The 7960-nt window shown below is 39.7% G+C and overlaps 1 non-coding gene across 1 annotated transcript; it reads right to left on the bottom strand.

The window, feature by feature from the left end:
* Nucleotides 1-666: 666 nt before the first annotated feature.
* Nucleotides 667-774, bottom strand: LOC130959150 (small nucleolar RNA R71). The gene has a single exon (XR_009078245.1). It is a non-coding gene; the product is annotated as a small nucleolar RNA R71 (small nucleolar RNA).
* Nucleotides 775-7960: the final 7186 nt, after the last annotated feature.

Raw genomic sequence — 7960 nt, 5'->3', positions numbered from 1 at the left:
TCTTCTTTGATAAGTTCGAATTTTCTAACTCTGTCTTCCATTTTTCTTTTCCTCTGACACCTCAAGGAATCTCTATACTGTGACATAGAGGATTCCATATTTTCTTGTTCTCTTCTCTTTCATATGAGCAGGAACAAAGACAAAGGCATTCTTGTTGAAGCTGACCCTGAACCTGAAAGGACCTTGAAACAAAAGCTAAGAGAAGCTAAGGCTCAACTCTCTGTTGAGGACCTGACCGAATTCTTCAAGGAGGAAGAACCCATGGCAGCCGAAAACAACAACAATGCCAACAATGCAAGGAAGGTGCTGGGTGACTTTACTGCACCCACTCCCAATTTCTATGGGAGAAGCATCTCTATCCCTGCCATTGGAGTAAACAACTTTGAGCTAAAGCCTCAATTAGTTTCTCTAATGCAACAGAATTGCAAGTTCCATGGACTTCCAATGGAAGATCCTCATCAGTTCTTAGCTGAGTTCTTGCAAATCTGTGACACAGTCAAGACTAATGGGGTTGACCCTGAGGTCTACAGACTGATGCTATTCCCTTTTGCTGTAAGAGACAGAGCTAGGACATGGTTGGACTCTCAACCTAAAGAAAGCCTGGACTCTTGGGAAAAGCTAGTCAATGCCTTCTTGGCAAAGTTCTTTCCACCTCAAAAATTGAGTAAGCTTAGAGTGGAAATCCAAACCTTCAGACAAAAGGATGGTGAATCCCTCTATGAAGCTTGGGAAAGATACAAACAATTAATCAGAAAATGTCCCTCAGACATGCTTTCTGAATGGAGCATCATAGGTATTTTCTATGATGGTCTCTCTGAACTGTCCAAGATGTCTTTAGATAGTTCTGCTGGAGGATCTCTTCATCTGAAGAAGACGCCTACAGAAGCTCAAGAGCTCATTGAAATGGTTGCAAATAACCAATTCATGTACACTTCTGAAAGGAATCCTGTGAACAATGGGACTAGTCAGAAGAAAGGAGTTTTTGAGATTGATGCTCTGAATGCCATTCTGGCTCAGAATCAAGAGAGACCTCAACAAGGTTTCAATAACAATAATGGTAGAAGAAACAGGTTTAGCAATGGCAAGCCTTTTCCATCATCTTCTCAGCAACAGACAGAGAGTTCTAAGCAGAATACCTCTGACTTAGCAACAATGGTCTCTGATCTAATCAAAACCACTCAAAGTTTCATGAATGAAACAAGGTCCTCCATCAGAAATTTGGAAGGACAAGTGGGTCAGCTGAGCAAGAAAGTTACTGAACTCCCTCCTAGTACTCTCCCAAGTAATACAGAAGAAAATCCAAAAGGAGAGTGCAAAGCCATAAACATGGCCGAATATGGAGAAGAAAGAGAGGAGGTGGACGCCACTGAGGAAGACCCCAATGGGCGTGCACCAATCTCCTCTGAGTTCCTCAATGAGGAACAATGGGAATCTGAGGCTCAAAATGAGACCATAGAGATTCCATTGGACTTATTCCTGCCATTCATGAGCTCTGATGAGTATTCTTCCTCTGAAGAGGATGAGTATGTCACTGAAGAGCAAGTTGCTAAATACCTTGGAGCAATCATGAAGCTAAATGACAAGTTATTTGGAAATGAGACTTGGGAAGATAAACCTCCCTTGCTCACCAAAGAACTGGATGACTTGTCTAGGCAGAAATTACCTCAAAAGAGACAAGATCCTGGGAAGTGCATGGATGAATCCATCATCCTTGGCAGACCCTTCCTAGCCACAGCAAAGACTGTGATTGATGTTGATGGAGGTGAACTGATCATTCAAGTGAATGAAGAATCCTATGTGTTTAAGGCTCAAGGATATCCCTCTGTCACCATGGAGAGGAAGCTTGAAGAGCTTCCCTCAAATCAGAGACAAATAGAGCCCCCACAGTCAAACTCTAAGTTTGGTGTTGGGAGGCCACAACCAAACTCTAAGTTTGGTGTTGAACCCCCACATTCAAACTCTAAGTTTGGTGTTGGGAGGTTCCAACATTGCTCTGATCATTTATGAGGCTCCATGAGAGTCCTCTGTCAAGCTGCTGACATTAAAGAAGCGCTTGTTGGGAGGCAACCCAATGTTTTATAATTAACTATTTCCTTTTGTTATTTTATCTTTTTTGTAGGTTGATGATCATAAGAAGTCACAAAATCAATGAAAAAAGCAAAAACAGAATGAAAAACAGGAAGAAAAACAGCACACCCTGGAGGAAGAACTCACTGGCGTTTAAACGCCAGTGAGGCTAGCAGTTGGGCGTTTAACGCCCAGTCTGGCACCATTCTGGGCGTTTAACGCCAGAAAGGGGCACCAGACTGGCGTTAAACGCCAGAAAAGGGCTAGAACCTGGCGTTAAACGCCAGGAATGGGCACCAGCCCGGCGTTTAACGCCAGAAATGGCTCAAAACGTGGATTTTGATGCCATTTGGTGCAGGGATGACTTTTCCTTGACACCTCAGGATCTGTGGACCCCACAGGATCCCCACCAACCCCACCACTCTCTCTCTTCTTCTTCACCCATTCACCAATCACCTCAACATCTCTTTCTCTTCACCACTCACATCCATCCTTCATAAACCACCACTTCTTCCCCTTTTGGCCAAACCACAAAGCCATCTCCCTCTCCTCCATTTCTTCTTCTTCTACTCTCTTCTTTCTTCTTTTGCTCGAGGACGAGCAAACCTTTTAAGTTTGGTGTGGTAAAAGCATTGCTTTTTGTTTTTCCATAACCATTTATGGCATCCAAAGCCGGTTCAACTGAGAAGGCATGACCTCAAGCCCATCACTAAGAAAAAGATGGAGCAAACAAGAGACCCCTCTCATCATGAGATCCCTGAGATACCTCAAGGGATGCACTTTCTTCCACAAGACTATTTGGGAGCAACTAAACACCTCCCTAGGAGAGTTGAGTTCCAACATGGGACAACTAAGGGTGGAGCACCAAGAACATGCCATCCTCCTCCATGAAATTAGAGAAGATTAAAGAATCATGAGAGAGGAGCAACAAAGACAAGGAAGAGACATTGAGGAGCTCAAGCACTCCATAGGACCTTCAAGAGGAAGGAAGAGCCGCCATCACTAAGGTGGACCCGTTCCTTGATTTTCTTGTTCTTTATTCTTCTGTTTTTCGAATTTTTATGCTTATGTTTATCCATGTTTGTGTCTTATGATCATTAGTGTCTTAGTGTCTATGCCTTAAAGCTATGAATATGAATCCATCACCTTTCTTAAATGAAAACTGTTTTTATCACAAAAGAACAAGAAGTACATGATTTCAAATTCATCTTTAAAACTAGCTTAATTAGTTTGATGTGGTGACAATACTTGTTGTTTTCTGAATGTATGCTTAAACAGTGCATATGTCTTTTGAATTTGTGGTTCATGAATGTTAAAATTGTTGGCTCTTGAAAGAATGATGAAAAAGGAGACATGTTACTGAGGATCTGAAAAATCATAAAAATGATTCTTGAAGCAAGAAAAAGCAGTGAATACAAAAAAAAAAAAAAGAGAAAGAAGGAAGCAAACGAAAAAAAAAACCGAAAAAAAAAAAGAAAGAAAAAGAAAGAAATAAAGTTGTGATCCAAGGCAATAAGAGTGTGCTTAAGAACCCTGGACACCTCTAATTGGGGACTTTAGCAAAGCTGAGTCACAATCTGAAAAGGTTCACCCAATTATGTGTCTGTGGCATGTATGTATCCGGTGGTAATACTGGAAGACAGAGTGCTTTGGGCCACGGCCAAGACTCAATAAGTAACTGTGTTCAAGAATCATCATACTTAACTAGGAGAATCAATAACACTATCTGGATTCGGAGTTCCTAAAGAAGCCAATCATTCTGAATTTCAAAGGATAAAGTGAGATGCCAAAACTGTTCGGAGGCAAAAAAGCTACTAGTCCCGCTCATCTAATTTGGAGCTTAGTTTCATTGATAATTTGGAGTCTATAGTATATTCTCTTCTTTTTATCTTATTTGATTTTCAGTTGCTTGGGGACAAGCAACAATTTAAGTTTGGTGTTGTGATGAGCGGATAATTTGTATGCTTTTTGGCATTGTTTTTAGTATATTTTTGGTAGTTTTAGTTGAGTTTTTATTATATTTTTATTAGTTTTTAGTTAAAATTCACTTTTCTGGACTTTACTATGAGTTTGTGTGTTTTTCTGTGATTTCAGGTATTTTCTGGCTGAAATTGAGGGATCTGAGCAAAAATCTGATCCAGAGACTCAAAAGGACTGCAGATGCTGTTGGATTCTGACCTCCCTGCACTCGAAGTGGATTTTCTGGAGCTACAGAAGCCCAATTGACGCGCTCTCAACGGCGTTGGAAAGTAGACATCCTGGGCTTTCCAGCAATATATGATAGTCCATACTTTGCCCAAGATTTGATGGCCCAAACCGGCGTTCAAAGTCACCCTCAGAATTCCCAGCGTTAAACGCCCAAACTGGCACAAGAATGGGAGTTAAACGCCCAAACTGGCACCAAAACGGGAGTTAAACGCCAAGAAGAGTCTCTACACGAAAAATGCTTCATTGCTCAGCCCAAGCACGCACCAAGTGGGCCCGGAAGTGGATTTTTATGTCATTTACTCATCTCTGTACACCCTAGGTTACTAGTTTTATATATATAGGACCTTTTACTATTGTATTTTCATCTTGGTTCTTCTGGTTCCCTCTCTGGGGCCGAAACCAATGATCACTTTTGTTCTTATGTATTTTCAACGGTGGAGTTTCTACACACCATAGATTAAGGTGTGGAGCTCTGCTGTACCTCGAGTATTAATGCAATTACTATTTTTCTTCCATTCAATTCCGCTTGTTCTTTGTCCAAGATATCACTTGTTCTTCAACATGATGAAGGTGATGATTGACGCCCATCACCATTCTCACTCATGAACAAGGTGACTGACAACCATTCTTGTTCTACAAGCATCTGAGGCTTAGTGAATATCTCTTGGATTCTTTAATCGGAATCTTCGTGGTATAGGCAGGACCTGATGGCGGCATTCAAGAGAATCCGGAAGGTCTAAACCTTGTCTGTGGTATTCTGAGTAGGATTCAATGATTGAATGACTGTGACGTGCTTCAAACCTGTAACCTACTGGGCGTTAGTGACAGACGCAAAAGAGTGATTCTATTCCGGTAGGGGAGGGAACCAAACCGGTGATTGGCAGCACTGTGACAGAGTGCGTGCATTAGCTTTCACTGCGCGGATGGGAGGTAGCTGCTGACAACAGTGAAACCCTACACGAGCTTGCCATGGAAAGGAGTAAGAAGGATTGGATGAAGGCAGTAGGAAAGCAGAGAGACGGAAGGGAAGGCATCTTCATACGCTTGTCTGAAGCTCTTACACCAATGATATACATAAGTATCTCTATCTTTATCTTTATGCTTTATTCTTTTATCACTATACCCATTTGAGTCTGCCTGACTGAGATTTACAAGATGACCATAGCTTGCTTCATACCACCAATCTCCGTGGGATCGACCCTTACTCACGTAAGGTATTACTTGGACGACCCAGTGCACTTGCTGGTTAGTTGTGTGAAGTTGTAGTGATCACAATTTCGCGCACCAGACAACTGACGGTTTATCTTGTTGCTTAGATTAGGAATATTTTATTTTTGTTGGTTTAGAGTCTTTTATTTGAGTTTAGTTTCATATTTTAAGTTTGGTGTCAATTGCATGCTTTTACTTTCTTTTAATTTTTTGAATTTGCATAGTCTTAGTTGTTTCTTGATCTTTAAAAATTCTAAGTTTGGTGTCTACTTTGTGTTTTCCTTTAAATTTTCGAAAATTTGTGTTTGATTTTCTAAAAATTTTAAGTTTGGTGTCTTTTGTGCTTTTATTCACTTAAAAAATTTTTAAAAAAAAAATTTTTCTTGGTGTTCATCTTGATCTTCAAAGTGTTCTTGGTGTTCATCTTGACATTCAAAGTTTTCTTGTTTGTTCTCTTTGTTTTGATCTAAAATTTCTAAGTTTAGTGTCGTTTTGTTGTTTTTCTCTTTCCTCATTAAAATTTAAAAATCAAAAAAATATCCTTTCCTTATTTTACTCATAATTTTCGAAATTTTGCATTAAATTAGTCAAAGATTTTCAAAATTATATCTTTTTAATTGCTAATTCCAAAATCTTTTTAATTAATTAATTAATTTAGTTTTCAATTTGCTTTGATTTTATTTTCTTTTAGTTTTCAAAATTTTATTTTATTTTCCATTTATTTTATTTTATTATTTTCGGTCACTTTTAATTAAATAAAATAAAAAATAAAAAAATAAAAATATAATTTACTTGCAATCCACATCATCTTCCTTTCTCCATCATGGACCTAAGTGGAATTGAGCAGTCCAGAAGGACTCTGGGGTCATATGCTAACCCCATTACAGCTGCATATGGGAGTAGCATCTGTATACCTCCCATCAAAGTAAGCAGTTTTGAGCTAAATCCTCAACTCATTATCATGGTGCAGCAAAATTGCCAGTATTCCGGTCTTCCACAGGAAGAACCTACTGAGTTTCTGACACAGTTCTTACAAATTGCTGACACAGTACGTGATAAAGAAGTGGATCGGGATGTCTATGGATTATTACTGTTTCTATTTGCTGTAAAAGATCAAGCTAAGAGGTGGTTAAATAACCAACCCACAGCAAGCATAAAAACATGGAGACAGTTATCAGACAAATTTCTGAATCAATTTTACCCTCCAAAAAGGATGACACAGCTGAGGCTGGACATCCAAGGCTTTAAACAAGAGGATAATGAATCCCTTTATAATGCCTGGGAGAGGTACAGAGGTATGCTAAGGAAATGCCCCTCTGAAATGTTTTCAGAGTGGGTATAGTTAGACATCTTCTACTATGGGCTTATAGAAAAAGCTCAGATGTCTTTAGACCACTCAGCTGGTGGATCTATACACATGAGAAAGACAATTGAAAAGGCTCAAGAACTCATAGATACTGTTGCTAGAAATCAACATTTGTACTCTAGCAGTGAGTCCTACATAAAGGAAGAGGCCAGGGCAGTAATTACTGATCCTAATCCTCAAGAACAGATTATTGAGCTTAATCAATAATTACTCCTTATGACAAAATAATTAGCAGAATTTAAAGAGATGCTCCAAGACACTAAAAATGCTAACAAGAATATGGAAGCACAATTGAATCAGACAAGACAGCAACTATCTAAACAGATAACAGAAGAATGCCAAGCTGTTAAATTAAGAAGTGGGAAGACATTGAATGTATCAACTCAAAGCAGCAGAAAGCTAAGAAAGGAACAACTGACAGAGGATGACCAACCAATTACCCAACATCCCTCTGAGGATAGTAAGAGCTCAGAGAGGAATGATTCTGGCGTTCAAACGCCAGAAAAGGGTAAGAAAGTGGCGTTAAACACCCAATGGGTAGCCAATTATGGCGTTCAAACGCCAGAAAAGGGTTGCAATCTGGCGTTAAATGCCCAAAAATTACCCAATCCTGGCGTTCAAACGCCACAAAGGGGTCAGACACTTGCAAGTGCTGATGACAATCCCCTTAAGCAGGCTTATCCAACCACTTCTGTAGGAAATAAACCTGCAGCAATTAAGGTTGAAGAGTATAAAGCCAAGATGCCTTATCCTTAGAAACTCCGCCAAGCGGAACAAGACAAACAATTTTCCCGCTTTGCAGACTATCTCAGGACTCTTGAAATAAAGATTCCGTTTGCAGAGGCACTTGAGCAAATACCCTCTTATGCTAAGTTCATGAAAGAGATCTTAAGTCATAAGAAGGATTGCAGAGAAATTGAAAAAGTTTTTCTCACTGAAAAATGCAGTGCAGTCATTTTAAAGAGCTTACCAGAGAAGCTTAAAGATCCTGGAAGCTTTATGATACCATGCACATTAGAGGATACTTGTACCAAGAAAGCTCTATGTGATCTTGGGGCAAGTATCAACCTAATACCTGCATCCACTATCAGAAAGCTTGGCTTGGCTGAA

This window comes from Arachis stenosperma, chromosome 10 (assembly GCF_014773155.1).
Source record: "Arachis stenosperma cultivar V10309 chromosome 10, arast.V10309.gnm1.PFL2, whole genome shotgun sequence".
Classification (NCBI taxonomy): domain Eukaryota; kingdom Viridiplantae; phylum Streptophyta; class Magnoliopsida; order Fabales; family Fabaceae; genus Arachis; species Arachis stenosperma.
The sequence above is the reverse complement of the archived record's forward strand: the minus strand, read 5'-3'. Positions and strand labels throughout refer to the sequence as shown.